General features: G+C 38.9%; 1 long non-coding RNA gene across 1 annotated transcript in view; it reads right to left on the reverse strand.

Annotated features, from left to right (window-relative positions):
* Positions 1-12,592, reverse strand: part of LOC116848943 — a 60,312-nt gene that overhangs the window by 46,907 nt on the left and 813 nt on the right. The window lies entirely within an intron of this gene.

Raw genomic sequence — 12,592 nt, forward strand, 5'->3', positions numbered from 1 at the left:
TTCTTGATATAACGTGCAATACTGATATAACTGGTCCTCGCAGAATGAAAGGTCTACCTCAGAAATTCTGTGTGTGAAATGAAAGTGTAAAAGAAATTGACAATCTTTGTAGTATCTAATTTCCCGCGAATACCGATGCAATCACGCACGCGCGACACCGATTTACCGACGGTAACTTCCGAGTTGATTAGTCGCGTCGCGGAGACCGCAGGCGTTAATTTGTCGCGAGTTTCGAGACATTTCGCTGCGATCGTTCCTCCTGGACGCGCGCACGCGTTCGCGAGGAACGCCACCGGCGTCTATTCGCACACCAGCTATTATTGTCATCGGCGTCACAATACGAGGGCGACGACGAGTCCTCGTCGCGCGCGGGAAAGACGAGCGAAGTGTACATTCATCCGCGTGCACAGACCGTCAGCAGACTTCGGTCCGTTCAGCGCGGCTTCCACCATGACGATTCATAGTCTCGCGGGTGTACCATTAATGAGAGTTCCTCCTCGCGGCAACTGGCCACTGTTATTATAGCTGCTCATAACAGTCAAGCATCGCGCATCGCCGGCAAGCAGTCGCGTTGGCAGCCGCCGTTTCACGACTGTGAGGCATTGAGCGTCTATTTTCACGCGCGCGTCGCGAACAGCCTTGTTGCATGATTCCAAGTGAATGTTCAGCCGTCCTGGACTACCCCCTCGTCCTTGTCCGGTCAATTAAAGTCGACGAGCCGGAAAGATTTGGAGGTGGCGCGGGGGCGGCGTATACTTGGAATCAAGTCCCTACTCGACGGACTCGAGATCTAGATACCGCGAACGCGAGGAAGTTTCTGTATCGCGAGTCGTGCTGTTCTCCTTTCCTCTGTCTCTTTCCTGATTTCATTAACCACGAAATTATTAATCGCTATAAATTCTTCATACTATAAAAAACAATATTGCGAAGAGCAATATTGCACGTTATATCAAGAAATTATAAAAGTGAAATTATAAAAAGTGAATCTGTTTGGTCCAGTGTGTGAGGATTACATCGAAAATTAGAAATATCGACTAATAAGCTAAGTTATACTACAATTAAGAAATGTTAAATCACAGTTAGAGAGTTAAATCCTAAGTCTCGTTAAGTTTAAACTGTATTATTGAACTCAGTCTAACAATTTATTTATTATGTTTGAACGGAGTTTATGAAATATTAAATCTAAGGTTAAGCCACTGAAAACCTGATTCTAAGTGGTATGTCCGGAAAAGTTTCGTGGTGAAATTCTTTGTATTTCAGCAATTGTATTTTTTAACTCGTAGTAAATACAAGTGAATATTAGATATATTGTATTCTATTTTTCATTTAAAAAGATAATAAATGGAAAAAAAGGAATAAACGGAAAGATAGGAATAAAAGAAATTTAGATATACTTATCACGGAAAAAAAGAGTTAGTTGCAGCAGTAAGAATCTGTGTGCTGGCTAAATGTCGTTGTAACATATGGATACTTAAAAGTATAGTTACTAGTAGACATACATTTAGATTTGAAACCGAGGTAGCAGCAACAGTAGCCAAAGTTTTGGTTACAACAGCAGATTTTTTGTTGCAGCAGCAAATATATTTTCAGCGAAACATGACTAACCGCGGCAGAGAGAAACCTTTCTTTTCCGCGATATTAAAGAAGAAAAGATTCAAGATGACTGCGCTATTTTCTGCGTTGAGGGAAATCGTGCGGCCGTTTTAAATCATCACTGAAGAGGTTAAGCGCCGCGAACGGTTTAATAATGATCTCGATCATTTGAAGCGCCGCGCGAAGCGTGGCGATAAAAATCACTTACCCGCGAGATTATAATATCCTACGAAAGCGACCCACAAGCTAACGAGGCTATCCCTCGGCGCGAGATTAAATCGAAAGAAGAGAATTTTGAGCGTGATGTTTCTCGCTAAATTACACGTAACGGCGAATATTTTAAGCTAATGCACATACGTACGCACACACGCGCGCGCGCGCACACACACACACACACATACACGGCGGCATCGATCCAACAAAGTTGCGATGAACTTTATGCTCGTTCCGCGAACTGCGCGAAGGCGGAGTTTCTCGGCAAGATTCGGCTTCCGCATCGTATCAAGTAGCCGGCCGCGGGAATATTCATCGCGGAACATCCCCCGATTCCTTTCGATCCACGGCTCTCTTTCCACGAGAGTGCCGATGTTCAGCTACGTGTGGAACTCTCGAACGAGGAATGGGCGCGATTTCGCGGAATTTCACGCGAATCGAGACGAGTCCAATTTAACGTCGTCTGCACGCTCTCGGAGGCTGTTGCGCGAGTGTGTAAAGGGGTCGCGCAGCTAGACCGAGAAATCCAGGATACCGGCCGTCAAGCATCTACGCGGTCACTCGCTCGAGCGTGCATAATTAAAATTAATAAAACGACACAATTAATAAAAACGACGGGCCAACGCGAGACGGCCAGATAAGCGCGACCTCTCTCACGTATCGTTAATTCGTTATGAGCTCGCTGGAGATTTTCCCGTGGACAAGGAGAACGCGGCTCAAGTAGAGCCGGCTGTCATAAATATCATTATACTGATCGGCCAACGTTTACGGGTCCGAGAGCCGCTTGTCATTCCTCAACGTGGCGACCTTCCTCGACGACGACGACGCACAGTGGCGTCAAATGTAATTTCATGTTTCAAAACAGCCTCGAAATTTGAATCGATGCTTTCTCTTTCCTTAAATAAAAGCTAATGAAATTTTGAACAACTTTATCGAGCCAATTTTTTTTCTTCTGCTTCTCTAAATGTATCACACTTGTGTTCTGTCATATTTAGTGGGAAACCACGCGTGAAAAGAAATCTTTCTGCAAACTTTGTCAATATTTTTAAGCTTCTAAATTCAGACGTAAAGCGATGTTATTTGTCATTTTTCTGTTAAAATGGAGCAAACTCGCGTCCAGCATACGCAAATCACAGATCTTTTGTATCAGGCGAATATTTACACTGACACGCTACTTTATACTCGAAACGCCAACTTTGAAATTTTTATCGTATTTCTTGTTATATATTGAGCAATATCCCAATTCGTTCTCCCATGTGTTTTTACTGCGTAGGAACATTTTTGTACTTCTGTGCGATCAATACAACGTAAATTCTGCGGAAAAAGAATCAATGTTCTGTTGGTAAAGATTTCGATTCCAGCATCAGCTTAAATGCGCCGATTATCGTTTCATTAACCGGCACCGCCGCAAATGATCGCGTATTCTGATTTTCCCCGGGCGCGGGGAAGGTACGTCTCGAATTAAAGCGACTCTAAATCTTTATTACGTCTTGGGCTTAGACGTTGCACAATCTATTTGCCTACGGGTACGCGGGGAGTTGTCTAGATTTCTAGGTATCTCGCGGTGGATAGCGCCGCGTTGGCTCCTCTCATATATTCGCATGTCACTTGAATTAAATTTTATCGTGGTTATTTATTTTCGTGCAATGCTCACTTGCACTTTTGCTGACGGTACTTGCAATAATTTACGATTAACGCGACTAGTGACGCGATGTTTCGTCGTCAAAACAAGTAACGTCGCCAAACTACAATTGAAAAGCCTGATATAATAAGAATACTAGGTGAATGAAAGATCTCTGGATAGAGAGAAAGGGAGATAATTTTCTTTCTATACAGAGAAAAAGAAAAATATTTAAAGAATAACAAATATTTATTCGGTGGATACTTATAACATTGTTTACCTATACTAGCATAAAATATTTCTAAAATAAGAGAATACACATTTTCTAAAATCTTAGTTCTTCGTGAAAGCGATTGTTTATTCTATTTAAATGAAAGAATTTAAATAAATATATTATTGGTGTCTGCCGCGCGAATAGATATCTTTTATTTTTTATATATTTTTTCTTTCAGTGTAGATTTACACTAGATTAGTGCGAAAGGTTCGTTGTACTTGTCAAATAAAATTGAACACGAAATTTTTTAGTCCCGGAATGTTAATGACTATCGCGAATGAAAGGAATAACATCGACTTAATATTTCTGAAACATCAAACAAAATTTCTAATTCCGTTCAATATCAATTAAATTTCCTTTGCAATACGTGGAAAAAATATTGTAGTAAAAATTATAATACTTCGAGAATAGATTGCCACTATGATGAAAATTATAATAAGACATAGTAAAAATAACCATGAACACGGTAAAAATTACGGTATAAATGTAGTAAAAATAATTATGATAATTTTTATTATGTTTTATTATAATTTTCGTAACAGTCTAGTCTCGGACTATTAAAATTGTATTGTAATTTTTACAACAATATTCTCTCCGTGTACACAACTCATTTTTTTAAAACCAAAATTTAACAGAAAAAATGTGTGTAAGGGAATACAATTTCTATGAGACCGTATTCGAGAATTGATATGTGTAATTTTCGCTGTAAAACTTAATAAAATATGTCACGTTTTTTTCTCTATATACGGCACGCTTCTTAAGATTTTGAGCTGAAAGCTCTTTTCATCGTAGCGAGCCGATGGGGTTTCGCCGGCGCGACGGTGTCGCACGATGCGTCTGAAGAGAAAGAAACAAATTAATTTTCCCTCCCGAAACGTTCGCACGCGAAATGCGGAGAGAGACGAAAGGCCACGGCGGGCTACGCGAGCGGGTGTTGGAAAGGCCACAAAGAGAGAAATCCAGCCAGACAGTGGAGGGCGTGGGAGATACATTTATAAACTCGCATCTGTAAGCTTAGAATCGCGTGATTTAGTGGCTACGGAAGGAGATCGTCGCGTCCGCTTTAAGCGGCTCTTCAGCCGCCCTCGTTCGCGAGAAATGGCGTTTCGCCGAGTTAAAACGAGTAACGTCCCATCGATCATAAGCAAAATGGATTGTGGGATTATCGGACAGGCACTTTTACTCTCCCTCACCTACCCCCGTGCTCACCCACCCCTGCTAATGTGATTTAATCCTGAGACTCAGCAGAGACTCGTAGAAGACTGTGTCTTCCCGGTGGAAAATGATTGTAATTACTGCATATGCAAAAGAAACTGTATGGTTGGCTCACAACATAAATCTGCTTGTGCCAATCGCATTGAAAGAAAAATTATCTTAAAATCAACAAATATTTTTTTTATGAGTGCCATTAACATATTTAATTAAATCTAAATTCTCTTTATTTAAATCAAATATTGTTTACCTGATTTAAGTAAACAATATTTGGTTTAAATAAGAAGAATTGAGATTTAAATAAATATGTTAATGGCACCCATCAAAGAAATATTTGTTAATTTTAAGGTAATTTTTCCCTTAGTGCAGATTGGATAGTAAAATACGAAACAACTAATTGTATGATTGCTGTAATCACACAAAAAGCTCATTGATGAGAAATAATATTTCTGTTACTGTGACCGAAGACATTCGTCTGAACATTAAAACTCGGTTGAAGTAACCGAAAACAATTGGCTGAATGAAAACCTTTTAAAGGAATCTTTCTATTCCTCCAACCGAGTTTTTCATCTGGTCCTCAAATAACAGAGAATTCAGTTACACTAACAGAATTGTTTTTTCTGTGCACAGAGCAATTGCTGAGTTACTGGTGTTACAACAATGACGATATCTGGTTGCTGTGACCAGAGTATATCCATGGTAAATGTTACTCTAACCGATATCTCGGTGCCAGTAACCAAGTCACGCGCAACTACATTGACGTAGTTGATGTATTACACGGAAAAAGAGGCTCACAGTTCGTGCAACTGAATAGAGACGAAAAACTCACTGACAGGAAATAATGTTTCTGTCGCTATGACTGAAAACATTTGTCTGAACGTTCAGGTACATTAAAACTCGGTTGAGCTAACTAAGATCAATTAGCTGCATAGAAACTTTCGACAGGAATTCTTCTGTTCTTTTTGAATTTTTCACCTGGTCCTCAAGTAACAGAAAATTCAGCGTCTGAATTTTCACACTACAGATTTGTTTTTCTGTGTGAAGTGAGAGAAAAGTATATCTAAAAATTAGTAACTATTTATTTGGTGGGTATTAACAGCATATTTACTTAAATCTATATTTTTCTATTTAAATAGAATAAATAATTGCTTTCATGAAAAATTAAGGATTCAAAATGATGTATATTTTCTTCTTTGAGAAATTTTACATTAGTCTAAGTAAATATGTTACCAATAAAAGAATGACTGTTTTTCAGATATTCTTTCTCTCCGTGTGACTGATTCATATCAACCACACACATTGCCATCACACAAAGGGTGGTAACTAGAATGATGCAACTACATGCCGCTAAATATTTCTAGTTGCGTGCGCAGCACATTTTTTTCCCATGTAGGATTATGACAAGACGTCCCGCTTTTACTGCGTTATCCCATATAACGGTGGATACTCCCCCAGCGATTTACGGGCGAGACAGCACCACGGGATGAAAGATTCTGGAATAACTGACAAAACAAATCTCGAGGGGTCTCGCGGTTAGAAATTGCAATTCGATGTCACGTGTATTTCGCTCACCCAGAATTGGATCCTGTCGCGCACCAACTTATGAGTTCCATTATTCCCGCGCGTATTGTGCGCCCGGGGCCACGCGGATTCCATTAACCTAACAAATGTCCGTGTATATAATCCGCCGGGAGGGAATCGCGCGTTAACGCGCACTTCGTGCCATATTTCTCAGCAGATACGCGTCGGTCCTTCTACTGCGACGAACCGCGCGCCACGGCCACGATTGTTTCGTCTGCGCGATTTTGCACGATACAGATCTTTCGGCGCGCGCCGTAAGTCAAATTTAAGTGGCCGTTCACGTCGCACCGAGTAATATCCCCGCGTCGTTAAAACCGGCGATTAATCGCAGAGTTGAGGAGAGAGAGAGAGAGAGAGAGAGAGAGAGAGAATACATGGCGTTTCCCCTCTAAATCAACTTCGACTAATGACGGAACCGACGTGACGGACGCGACGTCGCGCCGCGACACGATAGATGAACGTTCGTACGTGTGTAACGGATGTAACGTGTTTCCCCGTGGTAAAATAAAATGCATCTCGGTACGACTCGCCATAAAACCGACTCATGTTCCCGGAAATGACTCTTCTTGTTTCGCGCGATAGAGAGGGGGATGAAGTATTTGTGATCGTTTTCAGTCTAATTCTCCGACAGCTTTTGAAATGCTCAATTAAGAATTCTTCTACCCTAATAAACTTTCGTTTTATATTCGTGCCGAAATTTATCTGTACAAAAAGTTTCTGTTAATTTAATTTTTAACATACGTGTGTGTTAATTCTTGACACATTGTCGCTGTGTTACTTTGACTATTCTGAGTTGAATTCTTAAATGTTGGAATAATGCAATTTATATATGTAAGCAAAACTAATTTTTGGTAACATATTTCATATATAAAGTGTATAGTTGGTCGCAAATTGATCTGCATTTTTCATCGAATAAAGTTGTAACGCTTCAATATTGTCAAAATTGAAAGCCACTAATGACATGCATGTGCAATATGTGATCGGTTAAAAATTGCTTAATAAAAATTGTTTTTCAAAATAATGTCCTCTTAATTAATTAAAATCAAATCTTTCATTCAAACTTCACAAATGTCATGTACAGTTTGTACTATCATTTCAACTCGCTGACAAACATGTCAACAGTGGCTTTCAGTTGTGACAACTTGGAGTCTTGCAACTTCTCTTAATAAAAATGCGCAACCTATTCGCAACCGATTATACACTTAAGTTGTGTTATATATTTGCCTTGTGTCAAATTGAGGCAAAAATTCGAGTGAATAGATTAGGACATATTAAATTAGGACATGTTAAATTCAATATAAGATTTTTTTGCAATATGGTTACAAACGTGAGACAATCGATGATTGGAATTCTATAATTTTCTCAATTATATCTAAATGAGCTAAATATATGAAATTATGAAATTTACATTATATCGTAACGCAATTTTTCCGTTATATTGATACAGCAACAAATTTGTCAAAAGTCATACTCAAATTTTTATTTTGTATTTTACATACTGAAAAGAAAATTTTTAATATTTGTAACTATGATCACATAGAGAAATAATTATTATAAATTATGTGTGTGTGGTGAAGAAAACCATTTTTTACATTAAATCTATCATAATGATAAGAACTTTGTGTCTATCGCTACCATCACTACTACTATTTTCATATTAGAATAATCGAAAAATATGGTTGGAAATAACTACAATTTAGATTCAATCATTTTTTCTCTCAGTGCATGACACATTATTTGGATAATTCTTATAGAATATTTCTATCAAATTTTTCATTTCGTTATTCTATAATTAACATAAGAGCCATATGAATCACTCCTAAGAGGTGCAACCTTTACAATTAAATCAACTGATGAAGTCGTTGTCAAATTTGTATCATTTATTCGGGTATCTCTGCACAACTGCAATTATCAGCATTTCACGAACGTAACGATCATATCCTAATAAACATAGAAAAAGAGAGAAAAAGAGAGGAGGGAGCGAAGCAGAGTGAAGCGAGGAAGGGGGAGAGATGCAGCAAGATTAGCCGAGGTTTAGTTACTCGACGGTATTCTCGACTTCGGTCGATACTCCGCGCGAGCCGCTACGTCACTGACGGTATGCAAACGCACTAAATTTAGATCGCTATCGTCGCTGCGCGATCCGTTCTGCATTGTCGGCACGACAACGACCTTTTTCCGTATTATTAATTATCTTCGGGCCGCGCGCGATTTGTACGCGCGCGGCTAATTGGAGGCGATCGGCGCCGTCGAGTTACGAATTCCGACGATGATGACTAGACCGCGGCCACGGCGGGCTCTCGGCACCGAGAGATCACGAGAGCGAGAGCAGCGCTTTGCTCGCATTACGGAATGGCGCGACGCTAGCCACGCGGGAGCGCACGTCTGACACGGGCGTCGCAAATAGCAGAAATAGCTAGCACGCATCCGAGAAAGTCACGGCCCGTGAAATATATGTCGTTACGTTGTCGAAGATACCTTTACGACTTTCGGGATTCCGATGTCGCTCGTGTCGCGTCCACTTAGGCTACTTTTTACGATGACGCGGCCCGTAACCCAGGCAGGTGAAAGAGTGGTGGGTTGTCTCATTAGGGACGTATACTCGCCGAGGAAATAGAAGCTAGAAGTATCCTACACGCAGGTGCCCTCCCCTGATCCCCGCGTTCACGTCACATTTTTAAATTACCATCCGACAACGAAAAGGATATAACGACTGGGCGATCGATCGCGCTATTACTCGTCGTCAACATCCGCTTTGCGTGTTTTACGAGTGAAGGTACCGGCGTGTAAGAAATCGTCAAAAAGCGTGGGAACGTCCGATTCGCCGAATAAATTCCCGGAAAAAAATTTTAATTGTCAATACCCTCGTGGAAAGTCGACTCGTCAGCCGACAACATCTCCGCTCAAACAGGCAGGTGTATGTAGATTTGGCGGCTACTTTATTAGTCGATTTGTAAAGGTTGCGTCTTTTATGAGGAGTTCATATAGCACTCACACAGAGCGACAAAATAGAAATGCGAAAGAAACACGAAAAAAAAAATTATCAAAATTTGCTCAAAGCAATGTGTCGTATAATGTGTAAATATAATGTGAAGCTCTGAGGCCCGTATTAATAGTTATTACTTGAAACTTAAATGAAAATTAAATGAAATATTCAGATTTGAATTTAAAATTAGATATGAATTTTTCAGCTAAGTCGTCATCAGAAATGTCATGTGGCATAAATTGTGTGATTTAAATAAAATACTCAAATCTATATAACTTTAAATCTATATCTATTTCTGAGTGTCTCACATGGGGGACAAGTTTTAAGTAATGGCTATTAATATGGACCTGAGTGTGTAACTTTCAGTAAATTTGTTGCTACACTTATAAAGCAAATGCACTAAATAAATAAATAATTAAATTTACATTATGTAGTAATGTGAAATTTTAGTTATATTGCGTAGAGAAAAAAGTTTCATTAAATTAACTTGACAATGAACAAACCAAGTCCGCATTTTAGTTGAAGGAAACAGAATTTCTAATTCTTAGAATCGAATTTGAATCATAAGAAATTCCGCTTCATTCAACCAAAACAGTTCATTCATTATCAGATTAATTCGACTAAAACTGTGAAATGTGCTATTAAATCTATTATGTTTTTTGAGAGAAAAGAATATTTAAAAAGTAAAAATATTTATTCTCTCAGTAGGAGTATTGATAACATCCATTTAAACTAATCTACCAAATAATTTTCAAATAAAAAAAATATACAAAGTTTTAAGACTTTAGTGAATTTTCCACAAAACTATTTATTTCATTTGAATAAAATAATTTAGAGATTCCTGTAAATATATGTTATGTAGCACCTACCGAATATAAATATTTTTTTTTTATTTTTTAGATATTTTTCTCTCGACTGTAACAAAATAGACTTTATTAACAGTTCATTTTCCTCTGCCCTACTAGAAATACAGCAAGACTGAAAAAAATTTGAAAAAAGACTATAATTTGAAAAACTTTTGAAAAAAATGAAAAAAAAACTGAAAAAAAATTTGAAAAAAGACTATAATAATAAAAATAATAATAATTTTGATTATCAGTCATTATCAATATTCTCTTTGTAACGTGAAGTTTCCATCACCGATTGTGACGCGATGATCGAGTCGCGATAATTATGCGAATCTCGTTGCCTGTATTTCCCTCTGTTCGACGTAACTCTCCAGACTCGTGCGGGAATGCATTACGCGGAGGGAAAGAGAGAAGAAGACGAAGGGATATAATATACGAGAAAAAAGTCGGCGCTCTTTGGTTTTGACGGAGTCGAGGGTTAATGCGCGACGAAATCCCACCGTGTTTCCTATGCGCAATAATGTGCGAACGTGACAGCCCTACATAATACACCCGGCCATCTCCAGCCAGACGGAACGTTCCGAGAATCATCGGTAACGCCTAACCAGGCGCGAGCCGCTCAACCTCGTTATTACATCTCTCGGCAAATTCCTTTCCGCGTTCACGGGGACGTCTAGCGTCCCGGGAGCGCTCGGCCGTCGCGACTCGCCGGTCGCCATGGTGTTCGTAAATCTTTCGCCGCGGTTACAGCCGCCGGGCATTACGTTGATGCACTATTTATAAACACGTGACATCGAGATGAGTGGTAGGTGCGGGTGGGCCAAGAAAACCTACGTCGCTGCCGGTCGAGTAGTTTCGTGTTCTCGCCTCTTCTCGTCCACCTGCTCTCTCGTGTAGTCAGGCGTTTTCCTCCGCCTCTCTCCTCTCTCTCTATTACTACCTCCGTCTTTTTCTCTCTTTCTCTCACCCGGATTCTATCTCTTTCCGTCTAATTCTCGTCTAATTCACCTCTCGCATCGCTCGCTTTACTGTCGGTCGCGTTAAATTCCTCGCGAGAGATCGCGAAGATTCACCCGATCGCTTTTAACACTTTTCTCTTCCGCATGGTGGAAAAACTGACGGTTCTCGTAATTATTACAAATAATTCTTACAGCGTGACATAACTTTTGCTCGCGTCAGAAGTCAGAAAGTTCGCATGGATGAGTGCGAATGGATAAAAAATTGTATCTGAATCGACAATGGCGTTGAATCGACAATGGCGTTTATCCCGGAAAAACATCAAACGGGTAAACGTGACATTGTCGATCTGTACTAGGAAATTTTTCTTTAATATTCAAGATTTATATAGTTAACATAAGCGCGCTATTAATTCATAAATAATTGTTAAATAATATCACATTCATTAAAATATACAACTGTGTTTTTCCTTATCGGTGAACAATGCGATTTACTAATTTACTGAAATACTAACTGCATGCACTACGTAATGTGACGCTTCGTAAGCGTTCAAATTGTACGCTCAATTCGCGTTGATATTGCTGGACGTTCTTAGAATCCAGCCGTCATCTTATATCGATCGCTTTTTGCTTGCTTTATTTTGCTATATTGTATTGACGTATTTATTTCAACGGTATGTAACGACATAACAAAAAGTGCGACAGGTTACGGCACTTAGCGCGCAAACTCGCGAATCACGTGTAAATAATCGGTGAATCAAAGACAGCGTTACGTCTGACAACAATGGTAAAAAAAAGAAGATACTGTTTCACGGCTGATTATATTTTTAAAAACGAGATTCTTCTTTCGCGTAAATTCTAACTTTTAGCTACACGATGAATATAAATATCGTATTTAACATTTCGAGAAAAATAGCATCATAATCTGTTATGTGTTAAAGTTTTGAAAACTGACCATCACGACGATTGCTACATTTACCACGAGCGAAAAAGTAATCGCAAATTCTGTGTGAGGTGGCGCAATTTTGATGCGCAATCCTGAGGCGCAATTCTAATGCGCATTTTACGTTGCACGAAACAATTGGAGAATCATATTGAATGAATTGAACAAAGTATTAGAGTATTACAAATACTAAGAATTGAGAAACTATTAAGAATTAAGAGAAAAGATGAAGGATATTAAGAGAATCTTATTTTTAAGAAAAAAATACTCTGTAACTTAAGACTATCTAGTAAATAAGATGATATATTTAAAGAAATGTGAAATATATATATATATATATATATATATATATATATATATATATA

The sequence above is a fragment of the Odontomachus brunneus genome, unplaced genomic scaffold (genome assembly GCF_010583005.1).
Source record: "Odontomachus brunneus isolate Ranch 3 - 2012 unplaced genomic scaffold, Obru_v1 Obru_scaffold_102, whole genome shotgun sequence".
NCBI lineage: Eukaryota > Metazoa > Arthropoda > Insecta > Hymenoptera > Formicidae > Odontomachus > Odontomachus brunneus.